Consider the following 20,259-nt stretch of genomic DNA (forward strand, 5'->3'; position numbering starts at 1 on the left):
TAAGTACTGTTATCTGTGCATGAATAATTTCAAATTACAATGGAGAGGATAGGCATTACAGCTGGGATTTTCAAAGAAGCAAAAGGGAGTTAGTCACCCAGCTTCTGTTGCACTAACTCCCTCTGACCCTTTTGAAAATATCAGGCTACAATAACTATCAATCATTCTTCCCTCTATAAACTGATGTCTACCTCAGTTCAGGGAGCAATGTCCTTTGTACAATGCAGCAGAAGTACCTAGAGTAGTAGGGTGGGTTATAGGTTGTTTCTTAAGCATTTGGCATTGTGATGCATTTGAAACATGATTCCTAACTAGTTAGGCTATTGTTCTGGTCTAACCCAGGCTGTAAGAGTTTGACTGAAAGCTGAGCCCAGGGGAGATGAGTGGAAGAGGGGAGTTGTTATATGAAAGGGAAATGGAGAAGCAATTTTACTGTATCTCTGGGAAGCTGTTTTCTTTGTTGTTTGTCTCCACCTGTTTGTCTGGCTTGTCTTTTAGATTGTAAGCTTTTTGGAGTAGGGATGATCTTCTATTCTATGTCTGTGCAGCTCCCAGCACAATGTAATGAAGGAAAGGTCCATCAATGGCTATTAGCCAGTATGGGCAGGAATGGTGTCCTTAGCCTCTGTTGGCCAGAAGCTGGAAATGGTCAACGGGAAATGGATCACTTGATGAATACCTGTTCTGTTCATTCCCTCTGGAGAACCTGGCATTGGCCATTGTCGGAAGACAGGTTGCTTGTGCCTTTGTGAATCTTCCAAGGACGGAAGTGAGATGGAGAGTACACAAGAATTTATGAAGGAGTGACCTAGAAGCATTCCACAGTGTTGCAAATCATGGCCTTGTGGACAGATTCTTTCCCCCACCCCAGGCAATACAATGAATATAGCCTCTGTTTCCTTCCACTGGAAGACACTTGCACACCTGCTGGGCCAAGACTGCTGCCTGGGACTGCGGGTGCTACAAGTGGCCAGCAGTGGGCCAGAAGGACGAGGACCGTGCAGAAGGTTTGCCAATAGTGGCAAAGAGAAGCCAAAAGCACCTTGCTTCCAAAAGAGCCAAGGAGGAGAAGGACACAATCCATCAAGAGAGACTGCTGTAGAGGTTCCTGGATGACGAGAGGTGGAACAGACAGTGGGACGGATTACTCAGGGAGAGAATGCTGGGTATGTGGGCCAGCAGGGTGATTCATCCAGCTCCGTGACAGAGCCTGCAACAATGCATGTGCCAGCTGCAATGTCTGCAGGTGCACAGGCACATGTGGACAGGAGAGGGGAATGGTGTCCCTGGTCCTGGATCAAAATGGTTGGAGGGTGGAGTTTCTAGCAGGGCCAGTGAACAAAATTACAAGTAGGGTTTGTTTTCCAAACTATTCACAGTTGTGTGTCTGAGAGAAAGATCCTCTAATCCCTGTCCAAGAGGTGGACCCCTGTCTCCGAGACCAGGGAGGTGGCAGAGCGCAGACTGGTTTATGACATGTACGACACCTTTGCTAGTCAGCCCTGAACTCTGAATTCTATGATTAATCTTCTTCTGACACTTAATAGCTTTTCTATTTTGGCTGTAGCGATTCTTCAGACGCTCGGCCAAATGGCAATCCCGCTCCCACGTGGCACCTCAATTTCCCACTCTCTAAAGTGGGGATAATCCTGACCCACATTCAGAAAGTGGTTGATCTTCTCCCTTTCTTCCCAAGTCCCTGCCCACCTTGCCCAACCCTGGCCTCTGTCCTGTTCCCTAAACTTCCATGCCCATGTTAGTGCCTGTCTCACAAACCCCTGCAACCTGCAAGATCTCATACACAATCTCCTGCCAGCAAATGGAAGCTGCTCCCAGATCTGGAGCTGCATTCACATGTCCAGTTTTGGCATCCACCTTTGAAAAAGATTTTGAAATACTGGAGATGGGGCAGCAAAAAGCAATGAAACGTTTTGAGGGCTGGAGAAAACTGCCTGCTAGTGAGCTATTGAAAAAGCTCAGCCTGTTTACATGATAAAAAAGATCTGGAGGTGAAGTCATTGAAGTGTTGAAGTGACTTCACGGAGAGAAAATATCGGGTATTAAAGGGCTCATTAATCTAGCAGAGAAAAGCATAACAAGACCCAGTGGCTGGAAACTCAAAAGAGACCAATTCATATTCGAAAGAGAGCACACATATTCAACAGTGAGGATGAATCACCAAAGGAACAAACTAGAAAGGGAAGTGGTGGGAATTCCCCATCTCTTGGTGTCTTCTAATGAAGACTAGATGCCTTTCTGGAATGTATTTAGTCAAATACTAGCTACTATGCTCTACAGAAAGCATGTAATATGCAGGGGGTCAGATGACATGCTCCAGTTGTCTCTTATGCCCATAAAGTCTGCTAATTTATGAAAAACTGAGCATAGCATCGGGAGAAGCCTCTGATGTTTTACTGTGTAGTCGGCTTGAGCCCACAATGAACACTCATTGAGTGGGGTGATCCAGGGGAAGCGGCTGAAACACCCAATGTAGCTGGACAGGGGCAGGACATCAGCACTGCAGGGGAGGGGTGGGTGTGGCAGTGACATCACAAGGGCCTTTGGCAGGACCTCAGCCTATTGGACAAAGGTGGTGGGGAGGCGATGATCTCACAGAGAGATCTTGACATCAGCCAGGCAGGACAGGGGTGCAGGACAGGGGCCGCCTTGGAGATCCCTGTGGCTTTGCTTCAGCACGTCTCCTTCTCGAGGTCTCTCCTGGAGGACCGAGAGAGCATTCACTTGCACGTTCGTGAGCGCAAGGAGGACCCTCTTCGGAGTTTTCTCCTTGTCTTGTACCAGTTTTGCTAGAAATCAGATGTCCCTGTTAAGAAGGTAAGAGCCTCAGAGAGGTTTGGAACCTGTTCAGTCTGATCCATCAGGTGCCGGCTGATTTTTAGGAAAGGAAAACACTAGACTGTGGGGGCAGCATTTTATTTCCGACTTAGGACTTTGTCCCTTAGAATTCCTGGGGACATTGGGGTTTCTCCTTTTTGTTTTCCCTTTCCTGTCTCTCCCTCCTTTCTCTTCTTCTCTTGCATCTTTGTCCTTTTCCATGCTTTCCTTTCACCACCAGGAGCTGTCTGTGCGTGTGGAGTTGGGGATGGGGCGGTGGGGGTGGTTGCCCTCCAACTCTCATTGCAGGAGGCCCTCCCAAAGACATGTGGCTGGAACAGTGCTCTAAGAGTGACTCCCTCTGGTGGTGACCTGGGATATCTGGTGAGAACTCTCAGCTTTCTGTTTCTCAGAGTCTCAATGCTGATTGGGGGAGCTTGGGGCTATTGTGAGGGAGGAGACTCAGGTCCTTGTTACTCTCTTTTAAGACCAAGGAAATAAGCCATAACGAAACATGTATTTGATTGCTCTTGATGCTTTTCTCCATTCATTGCCTTTGAGTAATTCATGAATCTCTCTCTAATGGGCTAGTTCTTCTAAAATACTTACTGAATAATTCGGTTTTAATAAAGCCATATGCAAACCCATACTTCCAGTAACAAAGGAGTCAGGCGGCACCCTACAGAATGGGTGAAAATCTGCTGGAAAGCAGTGACACTGAAAAGGATTCCAGGGCCATAGTTGACGAGCTGCTCAACATGATCTGTCAATGTGAAACTGTGGTAAAAAAGGTTAAAGCCATTCTTGGATGGATAGACTAGTGAGTATGGAAAGGGAAGTGATACAGCATTGGTGAGACTGACATTGGAATGTTTAATCCAGTTCTTGTGTCCACATTTTGAATATGATGTTAAAACAATTGGAGAGGGTACAGAAAAGATTCATAATTGAGTGATGGGGATGATGCCTTCTAATGAGACATTGAAAAAGCTTAATCTGTTTAGTGTACACAAAAGAAGAATGAGAGGTGAGTTGCTTGACTTCATGGAGAGAAAATGTTGAGTATAAAAGGGCTCTTTTATGTAGCAGAGAAAGGCATGACAAGACCCCATGGATGGAAGCAGAAATCGGAAGAAGTATAATGACAATAAGACCCAGATTTCTAAGAGGGTGACTCATCATTGGAACAAACTACCAAGAGAAATGATGGCTTCTCCATCTCTTGATATCTTTGAATAAAGACTAGATGCCTTTCTGGAAAATGTTTGAGTAAGAGAAAAAAACAGCTCTTCTGACATACAGGAGGCCTTAGGATACGCAGGGGATCAGATTAAATGCTCTAATGGTTCCTTCTGGCCATAAAGTCAACTAACTTATGAAAACCTGATTGTGGCCTGGGGAAGAGCCTCTGTGTTCTACTGTGTATTCGGTGTCATCCCCACAATGAAGAGTCATTGAGTGGGGTGATCCAGGGGAAGCGGCTCAAACATCCAATGTGGCTGGACAGGGACAGGACATCAGCACTGCAGGGGAGGGGTGGGTGTGGCAGTGACATCACAAGGGCCTTAGGCAGGACCTCAGCCTATTGGACAAAGGTGGTGGGGAGGTGATGATCTTACAGAGAAATCTTGACATCAGCCAGGCAGGACAGGGGTGCAGGACAGGGGACACCTCGGAGATCCCTGTGGCTTTGCTTCAGCACATCTCCTTCTCGAGGTCTCTCCTGGAGGACTGAGTGAGCATTCACTTTCATGTACGTGAGCACAAGGAGGACCCTCTTCAGAGTTTTCTCCTTGTCTTGTACTGGTTTTGCTAGAAAACAGACGACCCTGTATAGAAGGTGTCATAAATATAAAGGGAAGGGTAAAGCCCTTTAAAATCCCTCCTGGCCAGAGGAAAAATCCTCTCACCTGTAAGGGGTTAAGAAGCTAAAGGTAACCTCGCTGGCACCTGACCAAAATGACCAATGAGGAGACAAGATACTTTCAAAAGCTGGGGAGAGGGGAAAACAAAGGGTCTGTCTGTGTGATGCTTTTGCCAGGGACAGAACAGGAATGGAGTCTTAGAATTTAGTAAGTAATCTAGCTAGAGATACGTTAGATTATGGTTTCTTTAAATGGCTGAGAAATTAAGGTGTGCTGAATTGAATGGATATTCCTGTCTGTGTGTCTTTTTGTAACTTAAGGTTTTGCCTAGAGGGATTCTCTATGTTTTGAATCTACTTACCCTGTAAGGTATTTACCATCCTGATTTTACAGAGGTGATTCTTTTTATTGTTACTTCTATTAAAATTCTTCTTTTCAAGAACTGAATGCTTTTTTCATTGTTCTTAAGATCCAAGGGTTTGGGTCTGTGGTCACCTATGCAAATTGGTGAGGATTTTTACCAAACCTTCCTCAGGAAGCGGGGTGCAAGGGTTGGGAGGATTTTGGGGGGAAAGATGTTTCCAAACAACACTTTCCTAATAAAATAAACCCAGATAAACGTTTGGTGGTGGCAGTGGAAGTCCAAGGGCAAAGGGTAAAATAATTTGTACCTTGGGGAAGTTTTAACCTAAGCTGGTAAAAGTAAGCTTAGGAGGTTTTCATGCAGGTCCCCACATCCGTACCCTAGAGTTCAGAGTGGGAAAGGAAGCTTGACAGAAGGTAAGAGCCTCGGAGAGGTTTGGAACCTGTTCAGTCTGATTCATCAGGTGCCGGCTGAATTCTAGGAAAGGAAAACACTAGATTGAGGTGGCAGCATTATATTCCCGATGTAGGACTTTGTCCCTTAGAATTCCTGGGGACATTAGGGTTTCTCCTTTTTGTTTTCCCTTTTTCTCTGTCCCTCCTACCTTTCTCTTCTTGCTTCCTTTGTTCTTTTCCTCTGCTCTTTTCCCACCACCAGGAGCTCTGTGTGTGGAACGGGGGCAGGGGGCGAGGGAGTTGTGGGAGGCCCTCACAGAGAGGTGAGACTGGAATTGTGCTTCGAGAGTGATCCCCTCGGTGGTGACCTGGGCCATTCTTTGGGCTATTTGGTGAGAACCCTTAGCCTCCCACCCCTCAAAGTCTCAACCTTGATTGGCTGAGGAGGGGGCTATTGACAGGGAGGAAACTCTGGTCTTCATTGTTCTCTTTTATGACCAAGCAAATAAGTCACAACCAGTTAGATGTTTGACCAATGTGGATGCTGCTCTCCATTAATTCTCTCGGAGCAGTTCATGATCCTCTCTAACATTCCAATTCTTCTAAAATACTTGCTGAATAATTCCTATGAACAATTGTTGGTCTGTAGCTCATTTGAGAGCAACCCTGCTACTGACTGGCTGCATCAGCTAAGACAAGTCACTGCTCCTTTCTCAGCCTTTGTTTCTCCTTCTGTCAAGTATGAATAACAATCCTCTCCCACCTACCTCGCCATGGGTGGATGCTGGGGATCCACTGCAGAGTGTCACGAGTAGCAGTGCAGACTAAGGGGTGTCCTATCACACTGAGCCACATCCAATTATAACCTAATATTCTATTTTATTTGTATTTTATTATTTTAAAATTGTGAAGAACAGCAACTACTTAGCTCAGACTCAAGCATCTCATTTAATTTTCTAGATCAGAGTGTCTCCCCTTTGTGTAAGACGAGACAGTTTAATGCACTGTGAAGAACAGGAGATTTTGTTTTGCAAACAAATATTTTTGAAAAGAATTTTCATCCTGGGTTTAACAGGCCAATGCTCAAATCACTGAGCTATCCTACTTGTTATGATTTCAAGAAACACAGTGGTTTAGTCTGAATGGAATTTCTGACAGAAAACAGTTTCCATTACAATTTTCACACCTTATATTCCTGGGCTCTATCCCTGCCTCTGGGTGGAAGGGGGGGAAGTTGGGTTTGTTGTCTGCTCGTGAGAACAGGAGTCAGGACTGTTGGCTTCTCTTTCTGGCTCTGTCACTGCTTTGCTGTGTGACACCTTGGGTAGGTCCAATGGGAATAGGGTCAGTTCTCTAACTCCAGGCAGCAGTGAGGTCTGTTAAAGCCGTCTGCGAAGGAGAAAGGGATGTTTCCAGGTGTTGAAGGTCAAGAATTCTAAACTTTGCTAAAATGGCTAGTCGAGAGAAACAAGAACTAGTTGGGGCTTGAACCATTGTCTTTTCTAAAGCCCATTCAGGGATGTGAGTTGCAGAGAGCTATAGAGAGGGCGAGCAACTTGCCCAAAGTCCCACAGATCAATAGGCAGCAATGGAAGCAGGAGTGACACTCCCTCTCAAAGGCAGGGGGACTGGACATTAGGGTCTGGTTGCAATTGCCAGCTGTGGGAGGGAGTGTGCGGCAGTGGTTAGTGAAGGGGTCCATCCATGGCTCTGACACTCAGTGTGACCCTGAGCCGGTAGCTGAGGCCCGTTTGCTGTCAGTAGGGTTGGGGTCCCGTCGCTACAGCCCAGTGGGTTTGGGAGGCTCCAGGAAGGTGTGTAAAGTGCTGGGATGTCAGGATCCTGGAGGCGTTGTCACCTCCGCTCTAGGGCCGTGTTCTGCACCCCCCTGCTGCTGGCTGAGTTTCTCCGTCCCTTGGCAATCAGACAGACTCTTGTTTTCACAGCCAGTCGATCGCCCTAGTGTCATCACCCTGCCTGCTGGCTGGGCAGGGTAGCTCCTCAGGTCACCACCCTCTCCAGCCTGCCTTGGGCTTGGGGAGTGAGGAGGAGGGCGTGGGACCTCTGCTGACCCTGAACATCCACCATCCATCATACCATCAGCGAGAGCAAGTGATTGGCATTAGGGTTCCTTGGTGGCTTCCCCTGTCTGAATGGGGAGAGGCAGAAACAGGGGGAGAGAATATCTCCAAAGGGGGATATTTGCAAACAGCCCCCAAGAGCCCCTCACTCTCAGACCGGGCAGGGGCTTCTCCAGAGCCGTCTCCAGTGTGTTTGGACAGGTTCCAGCATTGGGGCTCCCAGCTCTTCCCTTGTGGGACACTGTTCCCCTGGCTGAGAGTCTCTGAGCTGGGCCAGACCCTGTGAGCTGCTGAGCATGGAAATCAATGGGGAAGGAGGAGTGCCCTGGTCTTCCTGTGCCTAGGGTATTTGTGACTTTGACGTGGGGAATGGTTTTCCAGGAGAAGTCTGGACTCCTGGGTTCTGTTCCTTCTCTAGCCTGGGCGGGAGTGTGGCCTGGATGACAGGAGGGGGCTGCTTGTCCAGAGTAACCGATGGTCTTTGGGACTGACCGCATTGCTCTAAAAGAATGAGACTTCCTGGACATTGTAGCAGCAGGGATGATGAGGGTGAATGTTGGGAGCAGATCATGCAATGAACTCCTGCCAGTGTATGTAGATGGCACTCCCTGCACACCTGTTGGGGGAGAAGGGGCTGCTGTGGTTAGAGCAGGGATGAAGAGGGACAGAAAAGGCCCATGAGTGAAAGGCTGCCTTGAGCCCAAACTCACACCTGCTCCCCGCTTGGTTGCAGGATGGCCAGGTTCCTGAGCGTGTTCAGGAGAAAGGCTCTGCAGGTGGCCCCAGAGCCTGAGGGAAGCAGCTGCCATCTTCCAGGGAAGCATCTCCCGTCCAGGCCAGACAGCGGAAGTGCCCAGCCTTCTGGAAAAGGAAACCAGCTCCCGGCGCAGGCGCTGAGCTGGGAGAGGTCCCAAACAAGCCCAAATGGAGCTGGCCCAGGATGCGGTTTTGCAGACAGGACCCAGCCCAGGAGGGGCGCCGGGCAGGGTGGCTCTGGGGCTTGCTGTGTGGGCAGCAGCGGCCCCAGGAGCCTAGCCCTCGTTCCCATCAGGAGGCATCGCCCTGCCCGCTCACTGAGGACCTTCCAGCCCCCACCGGCCAGGAGGTGGAAGGTCCCTGTCCCAGCACCGGCAGCTCAGCCTGGGACAGCGGCAGCACCTGGGCCTCTGGCAGCAGCCAGGCCGATGGAGGCCACTGCTTTGTTCCAGGTGAGGAGCCAGGCTGGGCTCCGGGAGGGCTGAGGACAGGATGTGAACACCCTGGGCCCAGACACTCTCCCGGTGATATGTGGGGGGGGTCCCCAGCCCAGGTGTCTGGTCTGAGCCACGGGAACCCCACTGACAGCAGCAGCAGTCACACAGCTGCCCCTTCCGCATGGGGAACTGGGGGTCGGGGCATCAAGAGCTGCTGCCACTTTGGTCCTTGCTGCTCCGGGACTGGGGGAGTAGGCACCTCCCCTGGTGTCCTGGCCAGTGGAGGGGGGGCTCTGCTAGGGGCTTCTGAAGTTGTTGGGGGCTGAAGGCATCCCTGAGAGGGAAGTGTGGGGCCCCATCTGCCCTGGGTGACTGAGGTGGGAAGGGGGGTTTTTAATCCTGATCTCTCCACCACACCTCTGTCCTTCCCCCAAGTGGCAGCAGGCATCACCCTGTTACCTTCTCTCTCTGGTGCAAGAACCCCCAGGGATTTGGAGCAGGAGGAAGGGGTGGACATGGCCACAGATGAAGCTGCTCCCAAGGTCATCAGAGAGCAGCTCCAGTACAGAGAAAAGGTACAAATGTTCCCCACCTGGGCTGGAATCAAGATTGCCCTGTCCCTTCCCAGCATCCCCACCCCCTGCCGAGGGTCTTGTCCCTCATGATCCACCACCCCTAATGGGGCCCTTTTACATCCATGATGTGGGACCCCCAGATGGGGGTGTTTGTCCCACAACAGCCGAGGTCGTCTCCCCCCACAGGCACTGTCCCAGTTCCTGGTCCTGCTTGTGTAGGAGTGGGGGGGGATTTGGACAATAGGCGGGTCCCCACAATCCCCCATTGAGGCCTGAGCCATGGAGCTGGTGTGGGTGGGGCAGGAAGGTCCCTCGCTAACAGGTTCTCTCTCGCTATACCCCACTCCTGGTGGGTACAGGACGAGGGGCAGCAGCTCCTGTTCCTTCAGGCCATCTACCCCGCATGTCTGGCTGCACGGGAGAGAGGGGAGGACACGCTGGAGCCGCGCTGCTGCAAGGCGGCTGTGGTGAAGAGGATCGTGGTGAGTGAGACACGCCATACGGCAGCTGGAGAGAGGAGAGAGACATGGGAATGGCAGGGGTATGGCCGGGCTAATGGGTGGGGGCCGGGTGGTGTTGGAGGGGGCAGCAGAGAACAAGGATTGCTGGGGCTGAAGACTGGGGAGAAGAGAAGGGAGAAATTCTGAGATTGGTCAGTAGTGGGCAGTGGGGGAATTGTGGGGCTGGAGGGCAGCTGAGACTGGAGGACAAGGAATCACATGGTCCCAGCTCAGTAGTTGGGATGGTGCTGAATGGGGGCAGTTTTGATAGGGAGGAGGAAAGAAGGGGATTGGGACTGAGCTGGGCAGGAATCCTGGAAAGGGGACAAATTTGATGGGCAGGAAGGAATCAGAGGAGCGGGAGGTGGTGGGGGATCCTGCTGCCATGTGGGGCACTGGCTGTGTAATCTCCTCACTGGGAGGTGTCAGTTGGGCCTGAATCTCACACAGCCCTTTGTCTCCTTCATGTCTCACAGGAGCTCATTGAGGAGCTTCCCAGTGACTCTCCACCCTGTGCCGTCCTCGCCAACTTTCTGACTGCAGTGAGCAACCTCAGGTACCGAGAGAGCCGCACCCCACCCTGCCGCCGGCTCCCCTAACCCGAGTGCTGCTCAGGCCCAAGGCTGGCAGTCACTGTCCCTCCCCGTCCCAGGTCACCTCCCAAGAGTGGCTCCTCTGGCAGAGATGGTGGGGTGGGAAGGTTCACTCTCTCCTGGCGGGGCTGTTCTTTTCACTAAAATAACATTACAGGGGCCTTGGGGAGGGGCTCACTCCCAGGCTCAGATACAGGATGGGCAGCAGGCTCCAGGGAACAGGAGCTATTCCTGTCCTGACACTGTCTGTCTGTAACGCCTTGGCCTTGTCATTTCCGAGCTCAGTGTCTCAGTTTCCATCCTTGCCAGCCTGTGCCTATATTCCTGTGGTTTCGTGTCCATGTTGGCGACAGTCCCACCCCCGTACTGCACAGTCTAATACCAACTCCTCTCTCTTGCCAGCACCATGAAACCTGCCCTTGAGCCAGACCTAGAGATTCACCTCTTGTGACTTGCCCTTCACTCCGTCTTCACCCTGGTACTGAGAGGGACACCACTCGCATCCAGGTACATCCTCCTCCATCCTCCTACTCTTCCAGAGTGGTCCTTGGTCCCTACTCCCTTGATTTGCTGGAGCTCCAGATTTAGGGGTGGAGTAGGCAGAGATGGAACAAGCTGCAAGGTTGCATCCTTCCCTCCAGCAGCGAAGAGATTATCTGTCACTGTGGGATTTCTTTCTTTCTTTCTTTCTTTCTTTCTTTCTTTCTTTCTTTCTTTCTTTCTTTCTTTCTTATGCCGTGTTTTGCCCAGCAGCCCAGCTTCCATCCGCAGCAACTTGGCTGTTTCATACTCTTCTGCCTACAAGGCCCTCTGCAGAGACCTGCTAAGCTCATGGTTCTAAGATCCAGTTGTCATCAATTCTTGCAAATTGCCTGCAGTTATATGTGAATGAGAGAGGTCAGGATATGTGTTTGGGAATCTCCACAGTGCTTCCCAGAGACCCCTCTTCCTGTCCTGTGGCAGGGGTAGGCCCAGTTTCCCTAACCCTGACCCATGCTTTGCAGGCTCTGCACAAAGTCATGCCAGAGGTCCTGAATGCCATGCTGGGGAACCTGATGGCAGAGTCCCCAGACACAGACAGGCTCCACTACATCTAGGAGGTGAGCCCCATAAGGAGGGCTGGGGACCAATTTTACCTTAACTCTTTGGGGGACTGATAAGGAGAGACTGGAAGATCCATTTTCTACTCTGTCCTCCTAGCAGGGTCCCCAGTGGGCCGTCCTTGGTTGGGGAGGTCAGTGCAATGCAGTATCAGGTCCTTCCTTCTGGAACTGGGACTTCAAGCCGGAACTCTGCCTGGTTCTGTTGAACACTAACCACAGGGCCCCTGGCTGTCTTGGGGAGTGAGAGTCTGAAAACCCACCCTTCCCCCGCCGCTCCAACACACACACACCATAGATTTGGGAGATGGTTCTCAGAGAAGAGGCACATGCTCCTTCCTAGAGAAACAGGAGGACCCCAGGGAATCAGCCCTTCCCTCTGATCTGCTCTGAAATTCCCGGGGTGATTGTGCTCTCAGTCACTCCCTACATCCCCCCAAGGATTTGCGTAGCAGGGAAGGGCAAGGCTTCAGTCTCCTTTCTGGTGAACTGTTCAGGAATCAGGAGTTCTGGGAGGATGAGACCAGCTGCGACACCAAACATTGTCCCAATCTAGAGAGACATTGACAAGTTGTGTCCTGCAGGGTAGAAGCTGCGTCCAAGGGAAAGAATCCCCTTCTACAGCTCTGCCATCAATGACTCAGATATTCCCCCCTGCACAGAATGTCTCAGGCCCCTGGGGCTGGGGCTTATTTGCAAAGCATGTGCACGTGGCCATTGAGTCTGACCTGCCTCCTTTCCCCACAGCATGTCAGCTTCTGGATTGTGTCCAGGATGTCCCAGGAGAGAGCCAGGGCCATTCGGAGCAGCACAGCCCTGCTGAGATACACAGTCACCCTCCCTGAGTTTGACGTAAGTGACCTCTGACCCCAGCTTCCTGACTCCAGGCGTAGGCGGGCTGGCTCCAACCGGCTGTAGGATCTGCTGCTACAGGGGCTGTGGCTTAGGCGTGTTCTTCATGGGGAGGCAGAGTCAGAGCAGGGACTGAGCTAGGCTTGAGTCAAGTTCTTCTTGTCCTGGTTAAGTGTTGTCCCTGGGCCTTTAAGGGGACCATGCTCCAGCCCCTGCTTGGCATCCCAAAGCAGCTCCTGGCTCCCTTGGCAGCAGAGCAAATGAAGGGTTGATCTCAAGCTCCTCTCCCCCAGCATCTCCTGCAGAAGAGTTAAGGGGAAGGAGCCTTCTGGCCCAGGGAGGACAGGGAGCGGACAGGAAAATGCTGATGGAGTCCCCTCTCCTCTCCCTTCCATTAGATCTCAGCCAAGTTCCCTAGGACGGGGCACCATGTGGCCCAGCTGGCTCTGTTTGTCAGTGACCCAGACAAGGACATCAGCCGGCAGGCCAGGGAGGGGACTTACGGGCTCTACCAACTGATGCTCCAACAGAGGAGTAAGGAACCCAGCTGGGACACAGAACCCAATAGGTGACTGAGAATGACCACAGGTGGATAATGGGACCCCAGGCAATTTCTCTCAGACTGACCCCAGCTGGAGGACAAGTCTCTCTCTGCCTCTGTTCTTCTCCACTCCACTGTGGAGCCACCAATGGGATTGGAAGGACACAGAAACTGCAACCAGAATGATAAAAGTCTCTCTCTCTCTCTTCCAGGCCTGACCATACATGAGGCAGAAGATCTGTGGTGCTACAACTGGCACCAGGATAGCAAGCTCCTGGGCTACAAGAACACAGCCAGAGTGGGGGAGGTAAGGGCACTGTGCCAGGGCATGACACAGCTCAGGGAGTGGGGCTGGCTGGGTTCCCTGCAGTGGATGCCTCCTGGAGACAGGAAAAGAGCCCACTCCTTATTTCCAGCTCAGAGTTCCTCATCCAGCAACCAGTGGGACAGGCTGATGTAAAAGGTCCCACATTGGAACTTCACTAGTTGCCGTGATTTGAGTGTCTTACATGGATCCATTGCTACGTGGCATAAGGAGAATCCCTGGGTGGGTGAGTTAATATAGGATTGTGGCTCTGGGTGTCTCTCTGCTCTTTGTCCCCCTGGCTGATCACAAGTGTCTGAGAGGAGAGCACTGGGTCAGTCAGTCACTATTGCTTGATCAGACCCTTGTTTAATTCCCTGCACCCTGTAGAAGCAGAGAAAGGAGGTGGGCTTAGCCCAATTCCATTGCCAGTCAGGGAGCAGAATGCCCCAACCTGGGAACTGGGTAGGGGACACAGTGAGCTCCAGAGCCAATATGGACCACATGCGCCCCACTCATGTCTCCAGACCCGGCCAGGGAATGGCAGAGTATCTAGACCTTAGCCACTGTTCCAAAGAAGCACATTGTCACTGACCCAAGTTGCGGCTACTTGCTGAATAAGTAGAAAATCAAAGACCTGCCCCCCCCACCCCCACCCCATCTCACAACTGTGGTGAGAATATCCAAACCTTTGAACACACCTTAACACCATAACACAGACTGGAGTCAAAGGTGAAATGAGTTATTTGTACAACATCACAGAGGAGGCCTTGGAATGGCTCCTGGATTGACAAGGGCATCTACAGAACGCTGCTCCACAGACGCCCCGTGAGAGAGACTGTGTGAGCTTGTCCTGCCTCCCACAAGCTGAATTGCTGCAGCAGAAGAAAAGTCTCCAAGGAGTGCCTGTGATGGGGACTGGGACATGAGTCTCCTTATCCTTGTAATGTTGCAGATTGGATTCCCCTTGGAAGAAACCAAGGAGCTGCAGAGGCCATACCCAGCCACTAGAGAAATCACTAAGTTGGGGGGAAGAGACCTTTGGTCTGTCAGCTCCAACCCCCTGCCACTCGCCCCACACGTACACACACTCCTCTAGCCACTGAGGTGCAGGAGATCTCTCTGCTGGAAACAATATAGGGTCCCTTGTCATCTCTGTGCACTGCACAGTAGAGTGGGCCTGCTCACACACATTAGAGATCCATTTCCAGCCTATCATGGCCCCTGAGATAAATTGCCCTCCAGAAAGAGTCACTGGAGGCTTTGGTCACTGAGCATCTGCGACCTTTTAATAAAGGGGCTTCCCTGAGCCATGGGACCCTGAAAGCCTCCTGGGGAATGAACTGCCTTGGCTGCAGCAGCTCTCTTATCCTCCCTTTGGGCCACTGGACGGTGATGCCATTGTACCGCCAGGACTTGGAGGCTGGCTCTGGGCAATCTGCTGGAGCCTCGTGTCCTCTTGGTTTTAGGTCTTTGGAAAATTCTTCTCGAAGGCGCAGAGAAGATACTTCCTCCAGACAGCGGTACTGGCCATCCACGACCCCCTGCTGCTTGTCAGCCAGGCTGGGCTGGTGCTAGTCTAATCCCTCCTGGAGGAAGCCCAGCAACTGATGGGGGACACGGTAAGTAGCTGCAATAGACTCAGGAGCTTGGGTTGGGGCCCAGGGCCTCATTCCCATCCTATCGCCATTCGCTGGCCTGGGAGCAAGGAGCCTAGTGGGGGCTTCTGGACTTCATAGACTACTGTTCTTAGGTGTTCTGCTATCACTCCTGGGAAGAGCAGGAAAGTCCCCTTAGTGCCCTCTGTGAACCTTTCCTGCCCCACAGAGCTGCACCCATTTCCCCATGGCCGAGTGTCCATGTCACCTGAGCCACCATCGAGAGTTGCTCCCATCCCTGGCAGCCTGCGAGGCCAAGAACTGACTGGTGGTGGCGACTGACCAGGAAGGGCTGAGGCACATGGGCATGGAAAGCTGGTCTCGCTGCTGGTAGGGCTGGACCCACTGTAGAGAAAACGGGAGTATTTAGTCAGCAGGGGCTGCTGACCTGTCCTGTTCCCTGGGGCTGCCATCCTGTGGCTTCAGCTTTTGTCACTGGGGTGACTTGGGGAAAGGTCTCAAGCTCTCCCCATCCCACTTCACTGCTGCCAGAATCCCTCCTGCCCCCAGCCACCCTGCTAGAGCCCCCTCTCTGCCCTACCTGGGTGGGGATGGAAGTGGGGGTGGAGGAGAGGGTTCTACGAACTTGAGCGGTGTCCCCAGCTGGGTTGGAGGTGGAACAGCTGTCAGGGGCACGGATGGGGAGGAGGCAGGAGCTCGCCCTACAAGGAGGGGGGTTGGCACTGGAGGTCACTAGAGAGGAGAGCAAGCCTCCATCCTGGGGATTAGGAGGGTGAATCCACCACTCAGACATGAGCAGCTGCTGGGTGGAAATGATGGTGCTGGTTCCAGGTGCCCTTCATCCTCCCTGATTCCTGGGGAGTGTCTCAGTCTCTGACATGTTCTCGTTCCCCTGCAGCACGAGGATGTCACAGCCAAGGTCATGTGCCAGCTCCACATCATCCAGCACTTGCGCCAGATGCCCGAGGTGCTGCAAGGGCTGTGGCTTGTCTGATGCTCTTAAAGGTTCCTCTCCCTGTTCAGCAACTCCTGCTCCCTGCTGCAGGTACTGCTCTGTCTCACTGCAAATGGGGAGCTAGTGGAAGCGGAAATGGAGGCCCCTGGCACTCAGAAAAACTCTCTCCTCTCTCTGTGGAGCTGGGTCCTTCTCTCGGTCCCCCAAATTCCTTCATGTGGGGCAGAAGTTCTTTCCCTCACACACATACCCCTCCCCTCTTTCCTTGTTCTGACCCCCATCCCATTCCCTTTGCTCGCAGGCAGAGATCTTCCTGCCCCATATGATGCAGAAGGACCTTTGTGTCAGGGCTACAGACTGTCTGCCCAACTGAAGCTCAGGAAGCTCCACATTTGAGGCGGTGAGGATGGGACAGAGGCTCAGGGCTTGCTACATCTCCTGCCCTTTATTCTTCCTTTGGCCCTTCTATGGGCTCTCAGTGTCTGACATGAAGAGGAGCCTCCTCCCCCCGTGTCTTCTAGGCCCTGGGGTGGTGTGACAGCCTCCCAGATGGGTGCAGTCAGAAGCTGAGCCACCTCAGGGAACAGTGAGGACAGGTCACCTTGTCCTAGGAAACCAAGCAGTGCTAGTTCTCAAAAAGGCTGAGAGGGAAGACCCCGCTCCCTCATGGAGGTAAGAGCCATTGACTTCAATTGGTCTCTTGGGGGAGAAATGGGATTCCTGCAGTATAGCCTGGCTGGGAGAGTTTCTGGGAGGAGGTTCCTGTCCCTCAGTCTCCAACTGCATCATGCAGTCTCATTCACATAACATCTCCGCTCTCTAGCTCCACTTCCCGCAGCAGGATAAATGAACCTTCAGCTCCTAGAGAACGGACTCTAACCTCCTTCTGATCAGCAATGGGGTTTCACCATCCCCTCAACAAACCTGTCAGCCGGGTTGGACCGGATTTGAAGGAGGAGGGCATCATAGAATCATAGAATCATAGAATATCAGGGTTGGAAGGGACCTCAGGAGGTCATCTAGTCCAACCCCCTGCTCAAAAGCAGGACCAATCCGCAATTAAATCATCCCAGCCAGGGCTTTGTCAAGCCTGACCTTAAAAACTTCTAAGGAAGGAGATTCTACCACCTCCCTAGGCAACGCATTCCAGTGTTTCACCACCCTCCTAGTGAAAAAGTTTTTCCTAATATCCAACCTAAACCTTCCCCACTGCAACTTGAGACCATTACTCCTTGTCCTGTCCTCTTCCACCACTGAGAATAGTCTAGAACCATCCTAGGTATCTAATAGGGTGGCTTGGCCTGTCGCTGCCAAGCCTGGACCTAGGCAAATTGATGACCAAGTGAGCCTCACCTGAGAGGAAACAAGGGAAAACAGCAGGAAAAGTACAGAAGCAGATCGAGCTGTTCAGTAGACGGCGTTGGGCCAAAACCTGGAGTCCAGGGTAGGACTGGGTTCTCTCACCGTCCCTAAGGAAGGGGACATAGAAGACCATAGAAACCCAAAAAGGGCAGGCCGAGCCAAAATCAGGCTGAGGAAGAGCTCCCCACAGGGGTGGAAGGCCTTGTTGCTGTTCAAGACATTTGTATGGAAGGCGCACGACCCAGGAAGGAGTGGACTAAAGGACAGTCACCTAGTTGGAGGGCTGAGTTCCCAGCCAACAAACTGCAAGAGTGAGTATCAGCGGGGTTGCTAGCCCAGCGAGAAAGCAGTGACACGAGGACTGGCCAGCATCTAGCGGTGAGTGAATTCTGGTACACACCTGCTTCCATTTTGGAAACAGCCTGGTAATGGAGAGTGGGTGGGGAGAGCAGGGAGATGGGAGGAGTTCCTGAGGCTGGGGTGGGAAGGAAGCTGTGGGTCTGGGAGGGGAAGGACATGGCCCAGCTTGTGGGAGGGATCCTGCTGGCTGTGTCTGGAGCCCTGTTTAGCCTCTTCTCTGGGAAGTGCCCATGGGTCAGTGTCTGGTGAACTTCCCTTGGACTCTGTGCCCAGCACCACTCAGAAATTATTCACTACCTTCAAAGAGATAGGGCACAGCTCAGCCTGTTAGGTAGGCTGGAGACTCATACTTCACTCGAACACACAACACTGAGGTGGTTTGGGAAGAACAGTAGCAAAGAAGAGATTTAAGTGATACTAAGCAAGAGAAAGAGACAAATTTCAAACAGAGAAACAAAACACAACACACTTTGCAGTGACTAAAACTGAATCTTAACAAGTCACAATCTTTGCCTTAGCAGTTTCCAGACTAACATCTCAGCTTTCCTAACAGAACTTCTTTCATGTCCCTGTACGGTCCAAAACTTCTCTGTCGATCCGCTGATTTGATTGCTTCGTCTTTTGGTTTCAGACCCTCAGTTCTCCTCCTGGGGTGCCTGGACCCGGATTGTAACATCTCTCTTCCAGTCTCTGGCCCAGCCTCTTACACAGATGTGTGCTGCAGCCAGCCCAGAGAAGGGAGCAGTGGGCACAGATGATCTCATCCTGTCAAACCAAGCAACAGGGGTCCCATTGAGGCTTACATGGAAGAGCCTAGGCATCTCCTGGAGGTAAGAACCGTACACTTTTCTAGGTGCTTGGGGCTGTTGCAACAAAGAGGGGGCTCCTATTACATAGCCTATTTGTCATCATGACTGTTTTTTTATTCTCAGAGGATGCGTCCGGGATCCTGGAGACAGTTTCCTGCAGCAGGTTTGAGCGAGGAGAGATCACTCACTGTCATGACCCATGGGTCATTAACCCAGGTCTGCAGGGTTCCTGGGAGCAGCCACACTCCAGCACACCACCTGGAAGCCTACGAAAAACTGCTTAGCTAGGACTAAGGAAGTCCAGACCCAATTTGAGGCTCCATCCCTGAGGCCTATTGGCAGAGTCCCAGAGCAGCTAATCGGCCCCCAGGACCTCCTTAAACCAGCGGCAGGAACAAGAAGCTGTCTGAACACCCGAGCTCCCCCCTGCCCCCTCTGGACTGTGTGTTAGCTGTTCCTGCTCCCACTCCCCAGGCTTGATTTCCTGGCATCCTGACTCGGGGTGACTCATCTGATTTAAGGTTCTGAACACAATTTGGTCTTTTGCTTCTGCTCTTCCAGTGTCCTGACCCAGCTGACTCTCAACTCCTGTCTTGTGAGTGTGGACTCAGCCTCTGACCACGAGGTCTGGCTGCCCATGTCCCAGCCGTCACACTGACTTTTCTCCCATTCCTCCAGTGCCCTTTTCTGCTCTCCAGCTCTGCTCTCCGGGCCCTCGAGGACCATCGGGCCTGAGGTGCCTTTGTTCGATCCCGCATCCGCCTGCCAGCTCAGGATGGAACTAACTCTCCTTCTACTTGTGCTGGGTAAGTGACCTCCTTCGGCCCGCATCCCTCTGTCTGTCTGTCTGGAGATCCCCCGCCCAGCATCCCTCCATCCCTCTGCACCCCGATCCCCTCCCTGGAGCTCACACCTCTTCTCTTCTCTTCCCTTCCAGCCTCTCTCCAGCTTCTCCCCAGGCCGGTGTCCCCCACATTTAATGACGTCTCCTTTCCTTGCTGAGATGCTCGCAGCGAGGGTGAGGGGGTATCAGGGAGTGGGGGGTGGGGATCCTCCTCCTCTCACACTGTGATGTTTGGAATTGCAAGGAAGGGGGGATCCCTGGGTACCCCCCGTGTCATCCCCTGGGTGGGTCAGGCTGCCCTGTTCACAGGTGCATCCTATGAACCTGCCCCAGCAGCAGCTATGGTCCAGAGCCACTTCCGTGGGGGTGGAAGAGCGACGCGTCCCAGCTCAGGCCGTAGGGGAGAAGATGCTGCATCCCCCGGGCGCTACCTCATTGGCAGCCTCAGCAGAGAGAGTGAGGTCTGGAGGGACCATGGAGACTGACCTCCCACCTCCCCATTACAATGATTCCCCCCTGGCCAGAGGTCCGTGGGAGTGGGGCTGTGTGTGGAGGGGGGGCCTCTTTCTGCCCCAGCTCTGGGCTCCCACCCACAGAGGACTCAGGGCGGGGGGGCAGATCCAGCACTATCCACCAGGACATTAAGGGCAGGTTCTGCAGAGACCCCAGAGGAAACGCGGTGGGTGGAAAATTCCCCCCTCCCTTCCCCACATGTGGCCGAGCTTCCTCATGTCTCTCGGATGCCTTCTCGCTACTGAGAGGAAGGTGTGATGGTCGACTGACGGGTTCTCCCCCCTCTTCCACCACTGCCCCTGGATGGAGAGTGTGGGGTGAATACCCTGATGGGAAAGGGGTATCTTGGAGTTGAAACATTTGCATCCACAATCCTCCCGGCTTTTTGCACCATAAAGGGACAGGAAGGAGCAAGGAGCAGTTTGGAGACCCCCCCTTCCCCAGCCCCAGTTCAAGGATGGGAAATGGCAGGATGTGTGGAGCGAAGAGTTTGCAGACGGTCCCTGGCTCCCGGGTCGGGGATCGGGGGCCGCCAACTGTGCAGACGGTCCCTGGGTTATAGAAGCTAAATGGGGAGCTGGCAGACGCTCCTTGGCTGG

Source organism: Lepidochelys olivacea (genome assembly GCF_965140295.1).
Source record: "Lepidochelys olivacea isolate rLepOli2 genome assembly, chromosome: 14".
Taxonomy (NCBI): domain Eukaryota; kingdom Metazoa; phylum Chordata; order Testudines; family Cheloniidae; genus Lepidochelys; species Lepidochelys olivacea.